The sequence below is a fragment of the Etheostoma spectabile genome, chromosome 4, assembly GCF_008692095.1.
Source record: "Etheostoma spectabile isolate EspeVRDwgs_2016 chromosome 4, UIUC_Espe_1.0, whole genome shotgun sequence".
Taxonomy (NCBI): Eukaryota; Metazoa; Chordata; class Actinopteri; order Perciformes; family Percidae; genus Etheostoma; species Etheostoma spectabile.
Window position 1 is genome coordinate 6,315,580 of NC_045736.1, and position 11,958 is coordinate 6,327,537.

The window sequence follows — 11,958 nt, forward strand, 5'->3', positions numbered from 1 at the left end:
GTCGCCTCTTTTTCCCACTTTAACACATCTTAATGTATTCCTAATATTTTGTATTATTAATCTGAATTTGGGAACACAGGTGTTGTCTGTACCGTTACCTGTTGGGATACAGGTGTTGTTTGTACCGTTACTTGGTGGGACACAGGGGTTGTCTGTACCGTTACTTAGTGGGACACAGTGTGGTCTGTACTGTTACCTGTTGGGACACAGGTGTGTCTGTACCGTTACCTGTTGGGACACAGGTGTTGTCTGTACCTTTACCTGTTGGGCACAGGTGTGTCTGTACCTTTACCTGGTGGGACACAGGTGTTTTCTGTACGTTACTGGTGGGACACAGGTGTTGTCTGTACCTTTACCTGTTGGGGACACAGGTGTTGTCTGTACTGTTACCTGTTGGGAACAGGGTGTCTGTAGGCCTACCATACTCACAAATGTCTATGCAGTCATCTCAACAATTGGAATCCCCAGAACAGGCATGTTTCTCTTTTAACTCAAACTTTTTTCTCTGTGCCGAAATGTCGCCATGTTGGTGAATTCTTAAGAAACGAAAACACTAAATATCGGATTAAAATGCCAGCAGCTCACTCTCCTTTGCTCACATCACGTCTCCGTCAGTGACGCATCTGAAAAACACAGGCTAGTTCGTCAGCTCGACCTCACAGTGTTTTTCTTACCTTGTGAACAGGTTAACAGCATCTAACCAGACGTTTGGCTCGGGCCGGGCCCTTTAGAGGCCCCTTGTACAGTTGGCCATATGGTAATCCAGCCGAGGGCAGACTGAGTTTATAGAAAATGTGTATTTATTTAAAATGAAAACAAGTTAAATTAATGTTTTATTCAGCAGAATTACATTGTGTTGTTCTATCCTGTCCAATATTTTGAAGCACATTTTCAAAGAGGCAGCTACATTTAAATTAATGAGATGTCAGTAATTATTGATATTACTTAGGTTTAAATCAAACTGTACATCAAAGAAAATTTCCCTATGATTACTTTCAAATCCCACACTCAAGAGAATTACTAGGATATAACCGGCTTGAATCATGAATTATTATCAGTAAATGCATATTTGTTTTGATTTGAAATGTAGTGGTGTAGATGTACAAAGCACAAAATTGGTGCAAAAAAAAGGACTGTTAAAATATAGAGATGTCAATCAAGCTCGGTCTGCACACACTCACCTGAGTAGAGTTCAAAAAAGGAACAAGTGAAAACACCACTTACGTATATGGAGGGCTTCAAGTACAGTAAAGGATGTAGTACTTCCAACACTGAAGTCACACTTTTGTTATAAGTTTACACGGGGGTGGCAGTAGCTCAACTGCTCGGGTACCGTTTTTTTGACAGGCACAGCCATCTCACTCTGACATCTCTCCATTTGTGCAGTATAGGTCCTGTGAATGTGTGTGTCGTGTGTAATAATGAACCGAGTGAAAACAATTATTCCCTTGCTGATTAATAAAGGATGTTAAAAAATGACCCAAAATCATTCATGAACATAGTGAGTTGTAGATGAATAAAGGCCCCCAGTGTGTGGAGTTACAGCAGTAAGTAATTGAGGGGAGGCTACACACGGTTTAAGAAGCTTGATTGGTTTTTACTTGTGTTGACTTTCTTATAGAGTAAAAAATGGGAGGTGATGATCCTTAACTGTTGTAAATCCACTGGTGAGCCTGGCTGAGGTGGCCATAAACAACCACCTGCTCATCAAATAAACAATCATTCACATTCCACACACACCTCCTACCCTCCTTCTCAGGTTCATAGGGAGAACGGTTTTGCAAATTATGCCCCTCAGACAACCAGCTCTTCATCAGAAACTAAGTGACATACAGAACACCAGCATAGCAGCACGGTTGCTTTCTCGGGTCTGTGCACTCTAACTGATGGAGCCTAACTGCATTTCTCCTACAGGTTTCTTGGCCATGCACTTTTGAACATGGGGATAGTAGTTACACAGTTGTGTCATAGGTGGCGGTATAATCACTTAACTTAGTTGTGATTGATTGAAGAAAAATGGTCACAAGTGGAGGACAAGCTCTGATCTGATCTGTAACAGTTGTTACTATTATTGTTCCTCTTATTGGTCTGTTGGTTTTATTTTCCATCTGTCAAAATGTGTCATTTATGAATTTTGTATTTCCATTCTAATTAGCATTGAACTGTTCTTAGTTGATGATGTTTGGCAGACAACCTTTATTAAGATGTGGGTACTCAGATACTTTACTTAAGTAAAAGTAGCAATACTCCAAATGAAAAAAAAAAGATATTGTATGATGTACAATGATTGCATTCAGGTTTTTAATTAAAAATGAAGTAAAAGAAGACACAAAATCACCAACAAAATATGAAAGTATTAAAAGTAGATTATGAAAAGTATTTTGATTAGATTATTAGGCTATTAAGAAATTATTCTGGATTGTTTTTAATTGATGCGTTTGTCATATGTTAGTTTAAATAAAATACGATTTAAAATGCTGGTCGAGCTTCAACTATATTTAAACTAGGCTAGGCCTACTTTTATTTAGTGTTTCATATTTACCAGTGCAAAATATATAAGAAGATATATTTGATGGCCAGATGGTATTTTGTAAAGGAAGGAGTATTAATCAGATAAATGTAGTGGAGTAAAATGTACAATATTTTAATAGAAGCATTACGTAGATAACATGTACGTGGAAGAAAGTACATGTGTGTAGTCTAGGCTGTCGGTCCGCTGCCGTTGTGACGCGCATGACGTAATGATAAAGATGGGGGTTCTCAACGTGCCCAGATACAGTAACCGTATTAAGTAAGTCGATGGGAGGGGCTCATTGATGGGAAATAAATAAGAAGGGCCGGTAGTTGGTTGCTTGTCTTTCAGAGATGCAGTGAGCGCGGATGATGCGGTTTCCGGGAGAGCAGATCCAGTGACGAGTGGGACAAGTTGAACATTTGACTGTGTCCTGGATGATCTGGCGTGTACCTGCAGGCTGCTCTCAGGCTGATCCTTGCAGAAACACGCCCTCATAGAAAAGGTAGAGACACCGTGCTGCTTACCTGAAAACAACAGCCCCAATGCTCCACCTGGGGCTCACACCACCAGACACCTACCAAATGAAATTAAACGAGTTAATTTCCACAAACTTTGGTTTATCCGAGGAACTGTTTCACGTCGTAGCTGGGAGCGCTGGGACACCCAGCGGGATTCGAGAGAGAAGTAAGGCTGGTTGTTGCAACAGCAGAGCGTTCACCACCGGCTGGGCTGAGCACCATGAGTAGGAAGGCACGGCGCTGGATTTTCCATTTCTTCCTTTGCCTTGGGTATTGTATCTGAAGATCGGGTGAGTTAGGATGTGCTGCAAGTTGGCTGGGCACTTTACTAGGCGCAATTAAGTTTTCAAAGTGAATGCTGGGGAAAAAAATCTTGGTGAATTTAAGAAAATTAGTAATGTTAATGCCTGCTTCATACTTCTGACAGATTCTGCAGAGCTGTAGAAAACGAGGGCCCCAAAGTGAGATGAAGGGTGCGAGTGGGGTATAGTTTAATTCATGTACCTTTTGAAGCATTGTTTTAGGACTGTCACCAGACCTGTGTATATTTCCTAGATGAATGTCCCACAAAGGTATGTAGTAAAACACTGCGGAATTTAAATTGTACTTCTCACCTTTGCCGCAGGGGCCTGTCGTCGGTGGTTGCACTGGGAGCGAGCATCATCGTAATAAAATCCCCGGCTTGGCCCCCCGTCAGAGGATTATTTGTCAGAGCCGACCCGACGCGATCATAGTGATCGGAGAGGGAGTTCAGATGGGCATCAACGAGTGTCAGTTTCAGTTTAGACACGGACGCTGGAACTGCTCGGCCCTGGCAGAGAGGACCGTGTTCGGCAAAGAGCTCAAGTGGGTATGTCGTACTTGGATTTTATTTCAATAAGCAATGTACTACGGGGGGAAACACATGTTTACTAATTTACTTTGTTTTTTTCCTGTCAATAAATTGGTAATTTCCCCACATTATTCTATGGGCTTCTGTGATGGGTTTAAAGTAGGGCCTGGCTGTAATTGTTATGTGCTCATATGACTATGCAGACGGACATTCTTATAGGAGTCTTACATGACAGTGCAGTTGAGTATCATTCTAAATGTTACTTCAGAACTATTATTATTGCTGTTTGACTAAAGGGTTATTATTACACAAAGAGCTCCACTATCAATGAGTTCTTCTTCCAAAGTGCCATAAAAGACCTTGTTGAGAAGTGACACAACAAGCAACTTATGCAGAATTATCAAGGCGGTCCCCCCCCCACTAAGCAGGGATGACGGCGCAATGTCCACGAGCAGGCTACCATAATAAGAAGGATAGGGTCATAGAGCACAGAATATGAGACTGACAAAATCAGGAGTAGCCTACGTACGCACAACAACAACAAAAATGACTCGTGCGCCCCATAAAACATTAAAACACACACACAAGGGCAGTCCCTCCAGGATTTCACAGCCTTAGCTTGTTGTGGCCCAAAATGCCTGAATTTTGCAGGAGATTTTGTAACAAATTGCTATAAAAGTTCTAATGTTCTTGTATGTTTTGTTACAATGAAGTTGCGAAGACAGTGAAATTTGCTAGATTTTGTTTTGTATAGTTCTTTAAAAATAAAAGGGAATTTGTTATGGGGAAAATAATAATTATTACATTAATTATTAACTCTGGGCTAAGTTTTCCTTGGAACCTTACCAAAAGGCTCAGGATGCTGCAGTGTTGTATAATATGAAATGGCTGGTGGATTTAAAACAAAAAATAATTTTATTGAATGAACATATCTGTCACTGTCAGTGGCCGGGACACACAGTCATACAGTTTGTAAAAGACTTATTGAACTTAACTTACTCTTACATTTACAATAACAGGGGTAGCTGTCCTCAGTTTAGGTCATCCTGTATGTCTCATTTGCAGGGGGGATGACTGCTGGGATGTTGTGAGTTATGAAAATGCGGGGGCCCCCAGCTGCCAATCAGTAGCTTCAGTTACGGGGGCCCCTCATTGGTCCGGGCCCGTGAGCAAGGCTTACCAATGTTACGCGTCAGTTGTTCAGACAAGTCATTATGCCTTGATTTTGATAGTTACAATGCTCATAAGATTGTTTTCAACTATTAAAATAGTTATTACTGAGAAATAACTTGTTTTTTTATATTATGCATATATTACACCAGCACCTTGATCACTTTTATTGCACACAGATAGTCAATAAACCATGTTTCTGATGCACTCAGTTAGATGTACGTTCACTGTTGCACTCTACTGTCTACGTAAGTCTTTAGGAAGTTTTGTAAATTGTAATAATTTGGCTAAAAATAGTACAAAAAGGCATCCCTCCGAAGTACTGGCTCATATGCATCTGCTCCTGGTGGAAAAAGGAGCCACAGATTTGATCCTGTGTATGGAACAAGGCTGGAGGCCATTCTCGCTCCAAAAACAGGACTGCGGAAATAAGTGAAGAATCTGTTCAACACACGAGTATTCCACTGTCTTGTCCTCTGAGCTCACCCTGTCATCTCAGAGAAAGAGATGCAGATGCGTGGGTGGCATTTTTCACTTGTGGATTAAAGCTCACTTCTTCACTTCTTGTTTGAGCTTTTTTAATAATGCTGATTAGAGCGCTGTAAAAGATAATCTTATATTATAGTATATTGCCTAAAATGGTTGTACTATTAGCTTAAAAAATAGAGTACAGTCTGGATGACCGTTGCGCTTGTTTTACCAGTGTGATTAGCTGCAATGCTCTAACAACTGTAGGTATATAGTTTGATGGTGAATGAGTGGGGCTATGATCATGACTACATACTGGTATGCGTGCATTTCCGGACCTTGTAACATGCAGACCTACGTGCTCTTTATCTACTCTCAGCTAAACCACCGTCAAATGTCATAAAATACTTTTCCCTGAAAGCTTCAAGTTCAGACAAGTACTCTCTTCTAGCTTAAATGTATCTCCAGCCATGCAGCGTTGGCAGGGACGTTTAGTAGATGATTTTAGACCGCTGCTTCAGGAAAGACCTACACTTTTTTATACACATCCTTAGATTTAAACAAAGGTCATGTATTCATTGAAGAATCCAAATTTACCTAAATTAAGATGAGAGTCCAGGTGGACGGCTGGAGCGCCACTCGGGTCTAGCAGCCCTGCACAGAGTCTGTCTTAATCTATTGTTTTGTTTCAGCAGACTGGAACACTGATAAATGATAAATATATAAATTGGGATGGTTGTTGGGGATCCAGCATCTACAGTATTCTCCCCACCTGCCAAATTTTCTTTTTTAAAGTAACTCACTGTTAGGTAGATCAGAGTGAGTTTAATATCTCAGGTTTCTGGTGATGCAGTATGCCATTTTGCACTTAGAGATGTTCTTTCAATAAAAAGTGAATGTGGCATGATGGCACGGCACTAAAAGAAACAGTTCCACATACAATTCAGTGTTTGAAGGAGAACCATTCCTTACATGTCTAAAATGTTTGCAGTTAATGTTTAAGATAATGATTTTGTAGAGCATTTTTGCAATTAGGTATTTTTGGATGCTTTTCACATGTGCTCCAACAGGAATATCTCCATTTTAATTAAAAAACACATTTGACCTGAAGCACTTAGATTTATGGAGTGGAAATCCATCTATGTAGGGAGGCTCTGCATGCCTTTCAGACTCACTTCACAGGGTGGATCCCGGTGTTACGGCGGTTCGGACAAGGGCCAAAAATGATGCCTAAACATTTAATACTTATATACCTCTGAATGGTCTCAACAACAATCATCTTTACCAGTCAAACGTACTTGCAGATTAATTGGTGACATAATGGTCCTGCAGGTTCTTGATCACACAGACAGACAATAAACTGGCCCTCCTCCCTCTGCAGAGCGTGCCCCAATTCATTCCAAAACTGTTCCATTATATTTATAGCTTCCTCATGAAGTTTCTCGTTTTTAAGAGAGCTTGATTAAAGAATTGGACTTGGCTTGGTTCATGTAGTTTATGATTTGGTTTGAAGCAGCTATGCCAGGTATGTAAGAGTCTTGACATGCTTGAAATAGTGGAATCCTGTTCTCTGCAATCATGATTTGAAATGTATTTTCTCTTTTTGCAGGCAGCAAGGAGGCGCCTTCACCTACGGCTATCATTTCTGCCGGGGTCGCCCATGCAGTCACTGCGGCCTGCACCCAGGGGAGCCTAAGCGGCTGCGGCTGCGACAAGGAGAAACAAGGTTTTTACAACCAGGAGGAGGCTTAGTGGGGCGGCTGCTCTGCAGACGAACTACGGCCTGGGTTTCTCTAAGGGTTTGTGGACGCACGGGAGATCAAGCGAATGCCAGGACTTATGAATTACATAACAACGAAGGGCGCAAGGTATGCTTTTGTTATTCTTTAGTCTAACTTTTGTCATTTATTTAACAGATACAGAATCCACTTTGTTTATACTTCATAATGACTTGACAGTAAGTCATTACAGTTGATGCTTTCAGAAAATCAAGAATCATAGGCACCCTGTGCAGGATTTTCCTAACAAAAAAATGTATAGTCTAATAAACAGTACACCCTCTCAATGACCCACTAGAAGTGTGTAGTGGTGTCTGTATCTGCAGATGCCCTGCAATCTGCCTGGACTTTTCCTTTTCTTCTTATTGTACGTGTCTGGGTATCAGCCTTCCACTAGGGGAACCACCTAAGCTCAGTGTGCAGGAGTGGGGGTTGGACTCTATAAAAACGTAGATACCAGGTGCCAGAATGCATCCAAGAGAATCTAAGAAAAGGTGGGACACCGCCCGTGCCAAAAAAAGCTAATATAGCAAACTGAATGGTAAGCAGACAAGCTTGTTCCTAAACGAGACTAATAGTTGGCTTTACTGGCTGAGGTTGACAGGTGCACGGCTCTTGAGTCGCTCCAGTATGTGATACTGTATGTGACTTATGATGGCAAAGCAGTTATGGGGGCATCCTACCATTCTGCTTCAAGCCCTGACCAATAATAGCATTCTCATAAAATTAAGTAAATGATTCATCTCTACAATAGACCCACATTTTCCTTATACACACAGTGAGCAGTGTACAATTAAAAAAAAAAAGTTGCACAGAGAGCATTACAGAGGTACTCCAAAAATCTAACATGCATACCGTATATGATAATATGAAGGAAGAAGATTAGAATTTGACATTGTGTTTGTTTTTTAAACCGTTTCTATATGCACTGCGTAACTTCGTTCACAGGGCAAAAGCTATTCCAGCATGTCCTGGGCAAGGGAGGGTACGCCTTGGCGCCAAGGTGGCCCCATGGACTAAAAACCTAGTAAACGGAGCATGTTGTAACCTCAACTTTGGTTTTGGGGACTGAATTTTAAAGCCAATGTGGCAATTTGGCCATTGCCTCTTGTTGTTTTTTAAAACCTCACATGACGATTTTTGTGCAAGAGGGTGGTGCTTGGGAGAATGATGTGGCCAAGCCAGTGTTTTATGATTGCAATGCTGCTAAGCTAAACCAAAAAGGAAGTTGAGATTTTCAACCCTTCTGAAGTGAGAAAACAGTGGAGATTACCGCTGTGTAAACACGGACCTCAGATACTGGAGACATTCTTTTGCATGTACAGAAATCAGCAGACTTTCCCTTAAGTTTCCAGCTAGCGGTAGCTGGCAGAATCTTAATCAAGACATTTTAGGTGACCAAAATGTTCTGTTAACTGAAGTAAAACACAGTCAGAGGGTCACAGTTTGACAGATCCACCCACTGCTTTTTAAATTGACAAAATAACATCTTTTTTGATGAAGACAAAACAATATAGAGTCAAGGGTACCGTGTTGACAAGATGCACATTGAGGACCATGAGCATATAGCCAGACTCAGATGTTGTTTACCAATGCACAGACGGAGGGAGCCACTATCCAACAAAAAGGCCCCATAAGAAAGCAATTTATGGAAAAGCCACAGCAGACACATGATGCTTAGTGGAAGTCCGAGGTAAACTTCAAGATCCTGTACTAATCTTGTAAACCCACAGTTTTCTGGCTAAGGTCGGTAAGAGTCAAATTAAAGGTTTACAATCAACTATCTGCGTTCATGTGTCCTGAACATAAATAACATAGCATGTAAAGGAAGGTTAATTTGGGAAAATGCTGACAAGAGTTGGTAGGAGATTCTCAATATGTACAGTATGTTAAATATACAAGTGTATATACCAAGCTACAGCCAGCAGCATGGTGGCTTATGAAGCTAAGTTTATATGTTATCATAAGACTTGAAACAGCCACTGGCTCGGGGTGGGAAACAACAACATTTGAAAGGATACCTTGGGCTCCAAGCAAATCTGTGGACCACTCTAAAGTTCAAAAATATAGTAATGACCGATAGTGTTTAAAAAGTTATGCAGTCCAATTCAAACTTCTGAAAAGATGATATCCCCAGCCTCCTGCCCAGTGTCAAAAGGGGGGGGGGGGGGGACACTAAAAGCTGCGGTCAGGCAGGCAGTTCCAGCCGATTCCAAGAAAAGGAGGGACTTTAACACTGTGGTGCGGTTCGATTTAATAAAATATAATCAACCCACATATCAAGCTGGTACACAGTCTCCTAGTTTATTGTAGCTCTCAAGTGGTCTACATGAGACTCCTGATGCTGATTTTTAATTACAACGACTGGACGATGAGCAGTGATCGAACGGATTAGTCTCTCCTTCTAAACGTCTCTATCCGCCAGCAATGTCCAGAATAGACTTTAAATCAGCCAAATATGTAAAAATCCCTCCGCGTTCGTTGTCATGACAGCGCAGCAACGTGACTACCAGCACTGGGACGGGACTTTCCAGGGTGAATGGGCTTTCAATTCCAAACTGGAGAAAGAGCCCAGTTTGAGCAGTCTGAGCCCCCCCCCACCACACATCCGTTTAGAAAGAGAAAGGTGGGTCACAAGACAGACTGGGAGAACCTTGTTTAACTGTCTTCCTGTGGTGTTGAGCAACTACAATTCCGTGTTAGTCCTCATATTTATATTTATGTATTAAAGTGAATAAATTGTAATGAAAAATGAAAATAAATAGCTAACAGTAAAGGCGTAAGTGGAAGTGCATCTGTCAATATATATTACATTGTATGAGATTCAAAATATTTTTTAATCTTTATTTAGAAAAAAAACAATTGGTTTGGCCTATTATGAGTTCATCACAGTTACAACATGTTCAGGGTGCTAGTGGAGCTTATGCTAATACCATGTAAGGCTAGAAATGGGTAAACCATTATTAGTGGTCGGCCCGTGGGGGGGGCACCGCTTCGCCAGGCACCGTTCCCACATTGTCCTCGAGAAACTAAACTTGTACCCCCTTGGGCTTATAAGCATGGGCACCCTAGTTGTCCCCATCCTCTCTCTCCCCCTTTCATGTCTATCCAACTGACCTATAAAAGGAAAAGCCCCAAAAAATCTAACGAATAAAAAGTAAGTGCCCGTTTCCATCACAGAAAATCAAATTGAACAGTTTCTGGCTATGCCATGGATCACGTTAGCAGTTAACTGTATAGCATGGCGCATTAGCACCTTACAGGACACTTTCACCGGCTGTGTCTAAATTGTTTTACGAATAACTACGGACTTAATGCAGCAGATGAATTTTGAAATGACTCCCCCTACGTTACTCTAATAAAATGAAATAAAGGCTTAACGCTTGCCTGGTTTAGGAGGAAATTATTCAACTAAGGGTCCTTGTAACGCTCTAAGCTGCTGTTCCTTCTTTTAATGCATCGCCATATTTTTTACCTTGTCCTCTGGTGTGTGTAACTGTTTAAAACAGAGGCAAGTTTTTGTTTCTAGGAGGTCAGAGGGGCTATCAATCTCCGTTGATCCCGTTGTTTGCGTGCTTTCTGGCTGCACTAACGTTACAACGGTAGCGCGCTGGTTTACAATTTGTACCAGTATATCTCTGGTCCAACCCGGTCTGGCTGTCAGACCTAAACCATTACTATCTCCAATTACCTTTTACTATAGAGGAAAAGAGCTCCTATTTGTTTGGTTGTTGTTGTTGTGTTCAATGCTTTGCTTTACAGATGGTACAATGGTTTTCTGGGTTACCGTGGTGCAGACTGGTTGCCATGGTTACTGCTGGCTGTGTCCAGCTTCTGGTCTTTGGCAACCATTCCAGGTGACGGGTGCCCTCTGCTTCTGTGAGCCACAAAAATTGACCGTTCATCACAATATTCTGAAGTTAAACACCTCTACCACACCTAAGAAAATACGTTAGTAGAAAAGCTGGAATTAGGTTTCCTTAAGGGATTTGAAAAATTACTTTTTCTGATATTTGGGGGTTAGTTGTGTCTCGGGCTTCCAAACACCAGCAAACTTGGGAAAAAAGATCATGCTGTTTGAGGAGATTTGATATCTGAAGTCTCTGCCTTCGTCTCTGGGTGAGCTGTTCAAAACGGCCGGCTTTCTACGCCACTAAGCCGAGACGAGGGGTAACCGTAGCACATGCTAGCGCTAGCTGCAGCTCTCTCAAGTGACAAACACTGCTACACCACACAATAGTGTGACCATAATCTACAAAAGACTACTTCCTGTCCCTGTTCTGCAGGTATCCATCCACAAGTCCCCCTTGTCTAGAGAAGTCCCCAGCTAATCTGCCTGTTACTGACCAAAGTTGGGAGAAAACGTATCTAGCTGATGTGATTTTACCTAGCTCTAGCATGTGCAACTCCCACAACAAGCATAAATAGTAAGTGGAGTCTCACTCTGTAGCTAAAACAGAGACATACACCACAAATGGTGAAAACAGGATTCTGAGCCATGTGTCCAATTGTACAACAAACATATAGTGTGTTATCCTGGGTGGGGACACAGTCATATGTGTACAGGGTGAATAGTTTAGGACTAAGGGAACAGCCTTGTGGTGACCCTGTGCTGGTGATGATCTCCGCGGACACCCTCTTTCCCATCCTCACCACCTGTGGTCTTTCAATCAGGAA

General features: G+C 41.6%; 1 pseudogene; it reads left to right on the top strand.

Moving 5' to 3' along the window:
- Positions 1-3,253: 3,253 nt before the first annotated feature.
- On the top strand, positions 3,254-11,612 carry LOC116687451 (protein Wnt-7a-like; annotated as a pseudogene).
- Positions 11,613-11,958: the final 346 nt, after the last annotated feature.